Here is a 13,244-nt window from a genome sequence, read left to right on the forward strand (position 1 = left end):
TGATGTCCTGCAGAGATTTTTAACCAAGGACACAGCTGAAACTCGGTTTTTAGCTTGGTCTGTAGAAGCTGCCAAAGAACTGAGTGGAATACTTACTTATCAAGAAATGCCTTGAAATGGTTCTGATGTGATCCAACACAAGGAAGGTGGTCCCACTATACCACTGCACCTCTTCTGCAATATGCCATTGATGCACACCCCAGAGTTTTATGTCATTCTCTTTTACAAGAAAATCATGTTAGAAAATTTTTTTTCTCAAGTTATTCTCAGGAACCAAATATATTTCTAAGCAATAATAATTCATGCTTGAAGATAAGTACTCTTAAAATCTGCCATTTTGAAACAAAGCACATTTAATTTAAAGCGTTTTTAAAACCATGGGTCTCGAATCATGTTGATTTAGCCTTTCATTGCTGTAATGCACATATGTCATACTCAAGGCCATGTCATTTTATGTGCCCCCCAGCATTTTATAGGCCCATGATTGACTTAAAATAGGGTTTGCGCACGAATTGACTACAAGCTACATAATGCATTCCGATTGTTACCAGCCAACATTACGACTTCTCGCCACTAGAGAGCAGCAGAGTCACCTCAAGCTGCTTATTGATTTCCCCAGCGAATAAAACTGAGACATCGACAAGCTAACGTCAAAACGTCCAAGAAAAGAAACATCAATTTACAAGTAAGACTGTGAATGAAGATGTGTGTGAGTTGGTGTCAGGGCGGCAGGTCGCGCCAGACTTTTTTGGTTATCCGTTTTTTATCCGTGAAATTACAATCATATTAACATCGGCTATTTAATCGCCTTTATGCGGTTTAGTTAATATTCACCGTGAATCCAGATCCCATCACAAATTAAGCAGATAAATGTATCTACATTTTTCTCGTAGTGACAAAAACCACCCCAATAACTTTTAATAAATTAAATTAAGCGACTTCACTTAAATTAGCATCACTTCACCCGCTGGGGTCTGAACGCACTTCCTCCTGGTTCCCATCTGCAGAAAAATCTGCGCTAATTCATCAGTCAGTTGGATCTGTCTGATCCAAACAGATCAACTGAACTCTGAGTGTTTTACCCTATGCGGTCCGGTGTGCGCTTCTACCAGGATGTATTTATTTATTTATTGCGTGGTTTCGCTTCTCCGAAACCGACAGATGTTACGTCTGCAGCTCCTCCAGGACGCCGCTCTCCTGGGCGTTCTGGACTCTGTAGAACCATTTGTCTCTGCTAATGACATCTTCAATATATTTTTTGATCCCAGGCTTAGTTTATGGACTGAACAGACAGAAACAGTTACCATTATACATTTTGAACTGTTGATTTTATTTTTGAACAATTTTTTATGGTTCAAAAATACATTTTTTAATTGTAAAGTGTTGATTTTATTTTTGAACCATTTTTAATTGTAAAGTGTTGATTTCATTTTTGAAACCTTATTTATTGTAGTGCTGATTTTATTTTTGAACCATTTTTTTAATTGTAAAGTGTTGATTTTATTTTTGAACCCTTATTTATTTTGAAGTGTTGATTTTATTTTTGAACCATTTTTTATTTTGAAGTGTTGATTGTTTGAAAGACCTTACACATGAATTACCCCATATGGGGTTTGAACCGACGACCTCAGGATTACCAGCACGGTGCTCTAACCTGCTGAGCTAACTCACCTACCTTACAAACTGTTAAGTTTCCATGGATTTAAGAAGAACTTACATGATCTTACCACAATGAAGATTTGATAAAAGTGCTTATATTCTAATGTTTTTCAAAACAACATAATATTTTATTTTCCAGAGATTTTGTATTTTGAAGTGTTCATATTATTTTTGAACCATTTTTAATTTTCAAGTGTTGATTGTATTTCAGAGATATTTTTTATTTTAATGTGTTAATTTTATTTTTTAACCATTTTTTATTTGTAAGTATTGATTTTATTTTATAGCCATTTAGCCAAGTCTCTGTAGAACCATTTGTCTCTGCTAATGACATCTTCAATACAATTGTTTGATCCCAGGCTTAGTTTATGGACTGTAATGTGAAATTAGGCACAAGTATAAGTCTGGCAGTTTGTTCACCAAGTTACTGTGCTCTCTGAGAGGATCTGTGGTATAAGTATTTGACATTGTTCCATGCCCATCGTTGACGTTAGTCTCTAACAAAATGTGGATCATCTACCAGGAACACTGCAAAGAGCCTGAGTTTCTGTAGTGTAGTGGTTATCATGTTTGCTTTACACACAAAAGGTCTCTGGTTCAAAACCAGACAGAAACAGATTTAGTCTATTCTATTCATCACAGGTGTTTACTAAAGGTCAACAAGGGTTCTGTGGTGTCATGGTCTGTACACTGAATCCAGGCACCTGAGTGCAAACCTCAGTTGAAATTTTCATGCGTTGCATCTCACATCATCAACTTTGGAACCTCAAACTGAAACAAAGCAGAGAAGTTCAGTTCCTGTAGTGTAGTGGTTATCACATTTGCTTTACATGCAAAAGGTCTCTGGTTCAAAACCAGACAGAAACAGATTTTGTAGGTTATTCATCTCTTGGGGTGCAGTGAGACAATAAGAGTCTTCCTCTTTTGCGATGGTTCATTTGCCAATCGACTTCAATGTCGGCTTCTTTGAAATCGAAGCTACTTTACTTCAATTACCAATTGGCAGTTCTGTGGCGTAATGCACATGTGTCAAACATGCATTACACCATGTGTGACACATGCACCGTGTTCAAAAATGCTGGGGAGCCACATATGGCCCCCCAGCATTTTATAGGTTGATGATTGACTTAAAATAGGTTTTGAGCATGAATTGACTACAAACTACATTTCAACCAAAGATTTGTATTCAGAAAGAATGTTTTTAATTAATTGGTTTCAGTTGCATCTGAGACTAAGTCTTTGCGTAAATATAATGTCTGCCCATGTGACTTGTTTTTATTATTTGCTTGCTCACCTTTAAACACTGATTTAAATATTGTAATTTTTAAACTGAGCAGTAATTTTACATCCATGGAAACTCAAATGTAATATTTAAAACTTCAATACATAAAATCAGTTATTTAACAATATGAGGTGTTGTTTAATTTATTTTTAACATTGTATTTTATACATTTATGCTAGGGGTGCCCAAGTCTAGTTTTCCAGAGCTACCATCTGCAGCTTTAGATGCATTCCTTCTCTAACACACCTGGACCATTGACTCATTATAAGCCTCTACAGAACTGAATGAGGGAAGTCAACCTTTTGTCTGGGGTGTTTTAGCAGGGATGCACTCCTGATTTGTACCGTCAATGTGGCCCGTTGAGGGTGGCCAATATGCTGAAGTGGCCCTCAGTGAAACTGAGTTTGACACCCCTGCTGTAATGTAATGCGTGACCGTGTTTGAACAAGTTGATGAACGTGTAATTCATATTTCTGCCATTGGGTGGCAGCCTACCAAACAGCAATACAAGTGAACTCTATTTCTTGAAGAGAGTTCTTCTCATGTCTTGCTGTTGCTATGTTGAACAGGCACTATAAAAGAGCAAGGACTGGAGGCAAACCTTGATATAAGTCATATAAGTTGAAATATAAGTGTAAGCGATTCAGTTTGCCGATTATTGATAAACCAGATATATCTTCCAGGACTTTTGAATGTTATTGAACTGCCATGGAACTTGAGCCTGAATCTTGTTGAATGTTTCGGTGAGTTGTAGCCGCCATTTTGTGTAATTCGTAACTTTGTTGTGATTTTGTAGGGGGTATTCCTGCTGGATAAGCTAGTATAGACGATGGATGGGTGGATTTTTTTCATAAGTAACCTAAAGTATATTTTTCATTATACTGTGCTACAAAGTTTTATATTGCAAGTTCTAATTAAAAGTATTACTACAAAATCTAAGAGTAGTATAGTTTTTATGTATTTTCAAATAATATATTTTAAGTATATTAGCATAAAGTTTTCAAAATAGGATAATTTTTTTAATTTTTCCAAATTGGTTCTCGTTTTCTTTTTCATGCTTAACCTATTTAGGTTTAAATTATTTAAGTATACAATTTACTGTTAATGTATAAGTCTTCTTTTTGTGATAAACCTGAGACCATTCTTGGTCTGTTTATTTCCAGATAATAAAAAATGTGCAAATTAGAATCTCAGGAGTGAGAGTGAGCATCATTAGTTTTCTGTTTAATTTGCTTCAGTGTTGGCTCTGTGATCAGTGACCTGCCTTGGGGGAATCCTTCTTTTAGCCCGGCGCATGTTTTTATGAACAATGATTATAGCCTTTGGTCATTTAAGGTGTAAAATTACAAGCTGTTGAAAGATGAGAGGTATCAGTCTAGTTTATTACAATATCCCTCACTTTTACACCATTATCTATAGTATCCACTTTCATTATTAATGGGGCTTCCTTGCATCCAAGGGCTCAACTGTAATTCAGCTGCTTTCAAGTCTCCACCAGGATGGCTTCCATCATTCTGAATAAATCTGACACACACACTCCTTACTCTATAAGAGTGAGAGTAAAAAGCTGTAATGTCCAATTCTGAGAAGCTCTTTGTGTCCATGGAATCATGCATAATTATCACAGTTATGGATGCCATATTTATAATCTTTCTTTTATGTGCTAACTGCAGGCTGTAACATAATCCCACAGCACATACAGTAACACTTTTCATAAAGTCCCATGCTTGCTATCTGAAGGACAACTATTGCTGTGGCCACTCAGATATGACCTTTACTGCACCTTTACTGCAGCTGCTTCACTCTGTTGAATTTATCTGAATGATTGCCATTACAAAACTGTATTGTTTAGTATTAGCTGATGTGATGGCAGTGATGTATGTTTGTGCTTTCATGTTCTACAGAGGAGGATCCTACTGAAAAATACTGGGTGCTGAACCAGATGACTTTACATCTTTTAAAAATTTAAAATAAAATACTTCAAATAAAAATTATACTTCCTCAGGGTTTTGCTCCAGCAGGTTAATTATTTCACGTTCATATTACATAGTGTTGCAGAAGTTTTCATTCTTCTTGAACTTTCTTATATTTTGTCAAATAATATCAAACCTCAATATTGTATATATATATCAAAATATCAAACCTTTAATGTAACACAAAGTAGCAAATAATTATGAAGTAGAATGAGAAAGGATGTGTAGTGTTCCCAATTTTTATGACTAGAAATCTGAAAGTATGAAGTGCAGATCTGTCCAGACCCTTTTAAGACCTGTAGAAAACCCAGGGCATGTAACTAGAACAAATCTCATGAAATCTAAACACTACTTGACTTCTAGATCAACTTTTTGATCTAGAAGAATTATATACTGAAATCAGATATTTCATTTTTCCCTTTTCTGTGTGTGACATTTGTACAACTGAATAAATATGTGCTATTGTACACAAATTATACAGATGCTGGTGGTTGAAACTTTGCAACCATAGAAGTGGAAAATTGCAACCATTGAAAAGTTCTTGAATTTATCTGATCATGCAGAAAATTAACATGTTTCCTTCAGCTGTCAGACTTAAAAGAGACAGGTTAATACTATTATAGTATGGATGTTGTACATGAATACTGATGGATTAGTATTTATTACAAGGTACATATCTGAAATTATGACGTTTTGGACATGCAGCAAAAATCAGTTTAACTTATCTGGGATTACAGAACTAAGTTTATGATTTTTGAGTCTTCTCTTTAAATGCCACATGTTAATAAGATTAACCTAAATCAGTAAATTTTTTAGACCATTGGGAAAAACCTTTTTTCTGCCATTACTGTTTTTGGCCTTTTTGATCAGTAATGATGAAATGATTAAATCTTAAAAGGTCCTTAAAAAGGTTAAAAAAAAGTTGCTAATCATGATTGACACAAAAAGTATTTTTCTTCTCCATTTTCCAAGTTAAGTCACATTTTAAATAAAATCAAAAAGGACAGGCAAAATGACAAACTACTCACAATGCTTCGAGGCATAATCCCAGAGGCAGATCAATCTAGCAAAGAATGACTTGTCAGATTGGATCGATGTGCTACTTGGAAAGAAGCCAACGAAGTGCAGACATGCTTGCTGATTGGTATTGACCTCTGAGGCTAAGAAATGAAACCTTGTTAATCAATATGAGCTTAATATTATCACTGTCACTGCTGTATTTTGCTAGCAAAGAAGGTCATGTTATCATCTTTACCAGTGAAGCATTATTAATTAAATTCTCTTTACTTAGCTGAGTCATTCAAGCTAGTTTGCATTTTATTGCAAGAGCAGAAGGTCATCGTTGATGCCAACAGACACTCAGAGGCCACTTTGTTAGGTACACCTGTCCAATTGCTCATTAAATTATATTTAAAATAAGCTAATGACATGGCAGCATCTCAGTGCACTAAGACACCGAGATGGTGAGGAAGAGTTGTGAAAGTGCAAACAGGGCATCAGAATAGTGAAGAAATGTGATAAAAGTTGAGCAGGGACTTTGAAGCATTGATTTTGGTTAATTTAACAGATTTGAAGGTCGTAAAAATTTAAATTTAATTAATCATATTTTATACATAGTAAAGTTCCAGATGGGTCTTTTGTATTGGCATGTTTCTGTACGCCTGTAAACCTGATGCACAGGCAACATCCACAAACAGCAGGGATGATCAACAAAGCTGCTTCTCTTGGCTGACTGGAAGTTAATTTCTGCTGCAACAAAAACTGATGACATACTGGAAAGGACTACTGTAGTGTTCACGTTTTGCTAGAAGCAGTTAGCCTATCAGTGAAGCTAAAATAACAGCTCATTGCTAAACGTACAGCAGCAGCACAGACATCGCTAATGTCAGCATCCACAGTCCATGTTTCTGCAGAAGTTTCATGAATGATCAGGAGTGGCTGAAACACTGAAGCTGAATGGTTACAATAGCATAATAACAGGATGAAAACAAATATCTCTGTTATTGAGTTTTCAATAATCAATAATTTATTTTATATAATATTTTCTATATGCAGCAGTTTATAACAGCTGAAGGTAATATAGTTACTTGATAAAATGGCACAATCCACCAGGGAAATACACAGTACTGCCCCTTTAATCAAGTCCTACGACTAGATAAAAAAGATTTTATCGCAGCATAGCAGATGTACAAGAATTTGAATGAAGAACCTTCTATTTGGATCAGTACGCAGCAGTCATGTGGAAAATAATGCTTTGTTAATGTCAAAGGTCAAAGGACAGACTGGTCCAAACTGAAAAATTGTTGCAGTCCACCCAAATGTGGAAAGTCGAAAAACAATGATAAATGTGTGGAATGTGGAGAAAAAGAAATGTATATGAAAATATACATTTTTCATTCTTATCATCATAACTATGAATATAGTCAAAACAGTCAATTGTCATGTCCACAGAGCAATGTGCCGGTTATGTCAGTGTTTCCCTCCTTCTCTCCAGGCTGTGACCGGCAGTGCAACCTATTAGGACTCTTCAGACGGAGCTTAGAGAGGACTTGGCTGCTGGATCATCAATCACAAAAATATCTTCCAAGCTCAGCTCTGTGGAGAAACTCACCTTCCCCTGGATCTCCTACCATCTCCGCACCATTTAGCTCTGCTCATTAAACTCTCACTACATCTCAACATCCCCAAGATACACATCTCCTCCAAGTGCTCCATGACATCTGGTTTGAATACATCTTTCTTTTTATTGACAGAGTACATGCTGTACAGTCATTGAGACAAATGCTGTTAAACATTTTCCTCTATATTTATCAAGGAATCCTTAAGTATAAAAAAATCTTACCTCCGGCTTCGGTGGTGCCTTTTGATTTGCATTTGGCCATAAGGTGCAGCATTAAACAATACAACTGACCCAAAAGATTTAGTCAGTTTACCAGTTATTTAGTGGCTTTAGGTTGGGGAAATAAAACACGGCCTTATTGGAAAGGTGACCATGTTAACAACTGACTATGCCTGAGGTGTGTTTTTATTCTGTTTTCACAAAAAAAATTGGAAAAAGCAAAAGATCTCGGCGTAGTTTAGTCAACCTTATTTCTGCAACCTCTTTGCTACCTGTAAAATATTAAAAACTAAAAAAATGGATACAAGATCCATTACTCTACAAAGCATTCATACATTTTCTTATAATTTAATATTTAAAAAGAGAGCACTAAATAAATAATTTCACTTCAGCCAATTTCCACAGCATCAACAATGTTTTAGTTTTTTTTTTATTTTGTTTTTTTGTGGGGGCGGCTTAGTCTTAAAAAAGGCAAAGAAAAAAAAAACTTATGCATTATTGCTGACTACCTTCTAATCTTGTGTCTCAGGATTTTCCCGTCTGAATCAAGTTGGAAACTCCATATTGCTTGTGTGAGACAAATTTCATCATGCCAGTCACAACATCTGGACCCAAAGAGACAGAGGAAGTTCAAGGTACAAAAACAAAGCAAACAGATTTTATCATTGGTGTTTCAAAGTGGTTCTGCTGGGTCTTTGGTTTTTGCACTGTGGTTGTTCACTTTTGTTGCTTTGACCATTGTTTTTTTATCATCAAATATAAAAGAACGTTTTGATGTTTATTATCTCTGAAATTTCATGCACTGGTGACTTCAGAAGGCAGGAAGTATAAAATAAAATGTGTTGATTACTTTCAAGGCCATGCTTAAATCTCTTTGAAAACTTTAAAGAAAAGTCTGATCAACTGGGATGTTGCTTGGTGTGCTTTTTTCTGACAAGTAGTTCAACATTGCCTAACTATGCAGTGCAAACTATCTGGAATGCAGCACATTAATTGAACAAGAAGCTGTTTTACTTGACCTCACTCAAGAACTAATCTGATGTTCTGCATTTATTTTAACTTGGTTAAAAAATGCATAAAGATTATTTGTTACCATGTACTTTCCTGGCACATTCTGTGGCACAACCAAGTAACTATGTTACCTTAAGTTACTGTAAAAATATGGTATATATGTCAAAGAAAACTTAACAAAGAAATAGACTTTGCACTTTGACACTTGGAAATTAGCTGATCTCTCTAAGAAGCTTCTATTCTCTCTAACACGCCGCCTTCAGCCCATCATCACACCAGTGGTCGTCGTTGTTTACAACTGTTTGTAGGAGAGCTGAACAGAGAAATAGTTTATACTATGAGCGTCAGCAGACACAATGTTTTACTCTCTAATGAGGTATATGAATATTAATCTTGTAAAAATGTTTAGTAATCAACAAATACACAAAAGCCCTTTTCTCTTTGCAGTGGGGGGTGGTAGTTTACAGCTCAGGCAATTTCCGGTAAGCTTCATACCATCGAACTGACGCAATACATATGTCATGGGCAAACGTTGGTGATTAAGGCTCTAACTGTTCTTAGCTGTTGTTAAGGCTGGAGGAGTGTTAAGTCCACACCTTGAGGAAACAATTATTATTCAATGGCTGAAATCTAGACCTGCTGTACCAAGCAAAGCAGTACAAGGGGCTAGTCTTGTACTAGACTAGATCGAGACGGTTATCTGGTCAAATAAGTTCAGTGAAATCATGATCACTAAAGCAGGTATTATACTTTTGTGTGAGGAGTTGGAAATAAAATCATGGTAGTGCATGCTCTGATATTGAACTTGATAAAAGTCAGACTAGCACAAGGAGACGGCCTCACTCTGCAGATCATTGCTGACTGTGGAAACTCAACAACATTCTAAAACTTGGGTTCTATGTGTGTCTACTTCTGCTGAAAAGGAGAACTTGGGAGCACAAAGCAATAGGCTTTTTTCCTTCGTAGTTCAGGTAAGACACTTCTAATATCGTCTCTGGTTTAGGAGTGTCGTAGCACATGGAATGTGACAGTTACAGCCCATGGCCTCAATATCTCTGTGTGTGGTGTCTGATATGGCTCTGAATTCAGCTACAATCCACACTCTGTGTATCTTCCCTAAAGTCTTGAATTGGCTTTGCTTCACAATCCTCTCAAAGCTGCAGTTATCCCTTTCACACATGTTTTGCTTCCACTAATCTTCCATTAACATTTTTGGACATATCACATTATGAACAACCAGCTTCTATAGCAATGACCTTTTGTGTGACTATTAAGGAAAGCTAGCACTCTCTCCTATTTTTTCCATGATTGAATACAACTTTTCTGGATTTAAAAAAATGTATGTATATATATATATATATATATATATATATATATATATATATATATATATATATATATATATATATATATATATATATATATATATGCAAGATGTGCAAGATGCTGGCAGGGAAAGCGTACATGGAACGACATAACCAAGTGGCGGGCATAGTGTACAGGAACATCTGTGCAGAATATGGACTGGAAGCCCCGAGGTCAAAATGGGGGACACCCCCAAAGGTGGTGGAGAATGACCGAGCTAAGATCCTGTGGGACTTCCAGATCCAGACAGACAAGATGGTAATGTCGAACCAACCGGACATTGTGGTGGTGGATAAAGAACAGAGGAAAGCCGTTGTGGTGGATGTAGCAATACCAAGTGACCACAACATCAGGAAAAAGGAGCATGAGAAACTGGAGAAATACCAGGGCCTCAGAGAGGAACTGGAGAAGGCCTGGAAGGTGAAGACCACAGTGGTGCCTGTGGTCATCGGGGCCCTCGGGGCAGTCACCCCCAAACTGGAGCAGTGGCTCAAACAGATCCCAGGAACAACATCAGACATCTCAGTCCAGAAATGTGCAGTTCTAGGCACAGCCAAGATACTGCGCAGAACCCTCAAGCTCCCAGGCCTCTGGTAGAGGACCCGAGCTCAGAGGATGAAAGAGACCACCCGCGGAGGGTGAGAGGGGAATTTTTTTTTTTTTATATATATATATATATATATATATATATATATATATATATATATATATATATATATATATATATATATATATATATATATATTTGTGCAATTGAGCTATGCAGTGTGGGTCCTTAGGCAAGACACTTGGAGCTATATAGCCTACCTCATACCATGAGAGACATTGATACGCATAACATGCCGGCTCAGACGTCGCCCGGCCAAACAAGGTCTGCGTCAGGTGCTGGGGAACCAGAGCACCTTGATGAAAAATGGGCTACTGGAACAAGACGGAAATGGGCGAGAGACGAAAACATGGATCTGTTGGAATGCTACTACTCAAGTAACCCTAGTCAGAGGGGTTACATGCAAAGACTGAGGGTGGAATGGTTACTTCGACACCCACAGTCTACAATGACTGCCAAACAACTAGTAGCTCAGTGTTCCAACATCCGCAAACGGCAACTGCTATCACAACTTGAGATTGACGAGGTACAACACAAATGCTACGGCAAAAGGGAGGAGCCCAAAGATAAGGTCAGGGGGGAGTTAACTACCAATGAGCTGATATACAACTCAGCATCAGTGATCCTTGAAATGCTCGGCTATAAGAGCAACTATGAGACCCAATATCCATCATGGAAAAGACGGTTAGAGGCTAAGATCAAGATAACAAGGAGGGAAGTGAGCCAACTGTCAGAGCTCCAAAGAGGTGCAATGAAAAGACCAGTACCTAAGAAGTACAGCCAGATGCCCATACCTGAAGCACTCGAAACTGCCAAACAAAGGCTCCAAGCCTTGGCCAGCCGCCTAAAGAGATACACAAGAGAGAATGAAGCCAGGAGGATTAACCGGCTCTTCTCATATGGGAGAGGGAGGCGTCCCACAACAGCAATGCACAGTGGCTAACCTCTCTACGAGAGGACCACAGCAACCTCCCTGAACAAGCCCCGGTAACCATCACTGTGGCAGATGTCCAAGAAAGAGTCTCAGGTATGAAAAACTGGACAGCACCAGGGCCTGACATGATCCATGCCTACTGGCTAAAGAAACTCACTGCCCTCCATGAGCGACTGGCAGTTCAACTGAACCAGCTGCTACAGAATGGGACTCACCCTGAATGGCTAACTGAAGGGCGCACAATCCTGATCCAGAAGGATCCCTCAAAGGGTTCAGTCCCATCCAACTATCGGCCGATAACCTGTCTCTCTACAACATGGAAGCTCATGTCAGGCATCATAGCAGCTAAGATAAGCGGGCACATGGATAAATACATGAACACGGCACAGAAGGGCATCGGCATAAATAGCAGAGGAGCCAAACACCAACTCCTTGTAGACCACACAATCACCCGAGACTGCAAAACCCGACACACCAACCTGTGCACCGCTTGGATTGATTACAAGAAAGCCTATGACTCGATGCCACACACTTGGATCATTGAATGCTTAGAGATGTACAACATCAATAGGACTCTAAGAGCCTTCATTGCAAACTCGATGGGGCTGTGGAAAACCACCCTTGAAGCCAACTGCAAACCACTTGCACAAGTGTCCATCAAATGTGGCATATACCAAGGAGATGCTCTGTCCCCACTACTGTTCTGCATAGGCCTGAACCCCCTCAGCCAAATCATCAACAAGACTGGCTACGGATACCGACTCAAGAATGGGGCCACAATCAGTCACCTCCTCTACATGGATGACATCAAGCTGTACGCCAAGAACGAGCGAGACATCGACTCACTGATCCACACCACCAGGATCTACAGCACTGACATTGGGATGTCATTCGGACTAGAGAAGTGTGGCCGGATGGTTACAAAGAGAGGGAAGGTCATCCACACAGAAGGGGTCTCACTCCCAGAGGGAACAATAGCAGACATAGAGCACAGCTACAAGTACCTGGGAATACCACAAGCAAATGGCAACCTCGATGAGGTCACAAGGAAAGGAGCCACAGCCAAATACCTCCAACGAATAAGGCAAGTCCTGAGAAGCCAGCTCAATGGCAAGAACAAGATCCGTGCAATAAACAGCTATGCCTTACCAGTAATCAGATACCCTGCCGGAATAATTAGCTGGCCAATGGAAGAGATAAAGGCCACGGACGTTAAGACTCGGAAGCTGCTAACCATGCATGGAGGGTTCCACCCCAAATCCAGCACCCTGAGACTGTACACAAGCCGTAAGGAAGGAGGCAGAGGACTAGTGAGTGTGAGAGCCACTGTCCAGGATGAAACATCCAAGATCCATAAATACATCAAGGACAAAGCCTCAATGGACGATGTGCTCAGCGAATGTCTCAGACAATGGGGAACAGAGGACGAGGTGCTGGAGGAACCATCATGGGAAGACAAGCCCCTACATGGGATGTACCACCGACAAATAACTGAAGTGGCTGATATCAGGAAATCCTACCAATGGCTGGAGAAAGCTGGACTCAAGGACAGCACAGAGGCCCTCATCCTGGCC

Source organism: Poecilia mexicana, unplaced genomic scaffold, assembly GCF_051168715.1.
Source record: "Poecilia mexicana isolate PSO_F unplaced genomic scaffold, ASM5116871v1 scaffold_10, whole genome shotgun sequence".
Taxonomy (NCBI): Eukaryota; Metazoa; Chordata; class Actinopteri; order Cyprinodontiformes; family Poeciliidae; genus Poecilia; species Poecilia mexicana.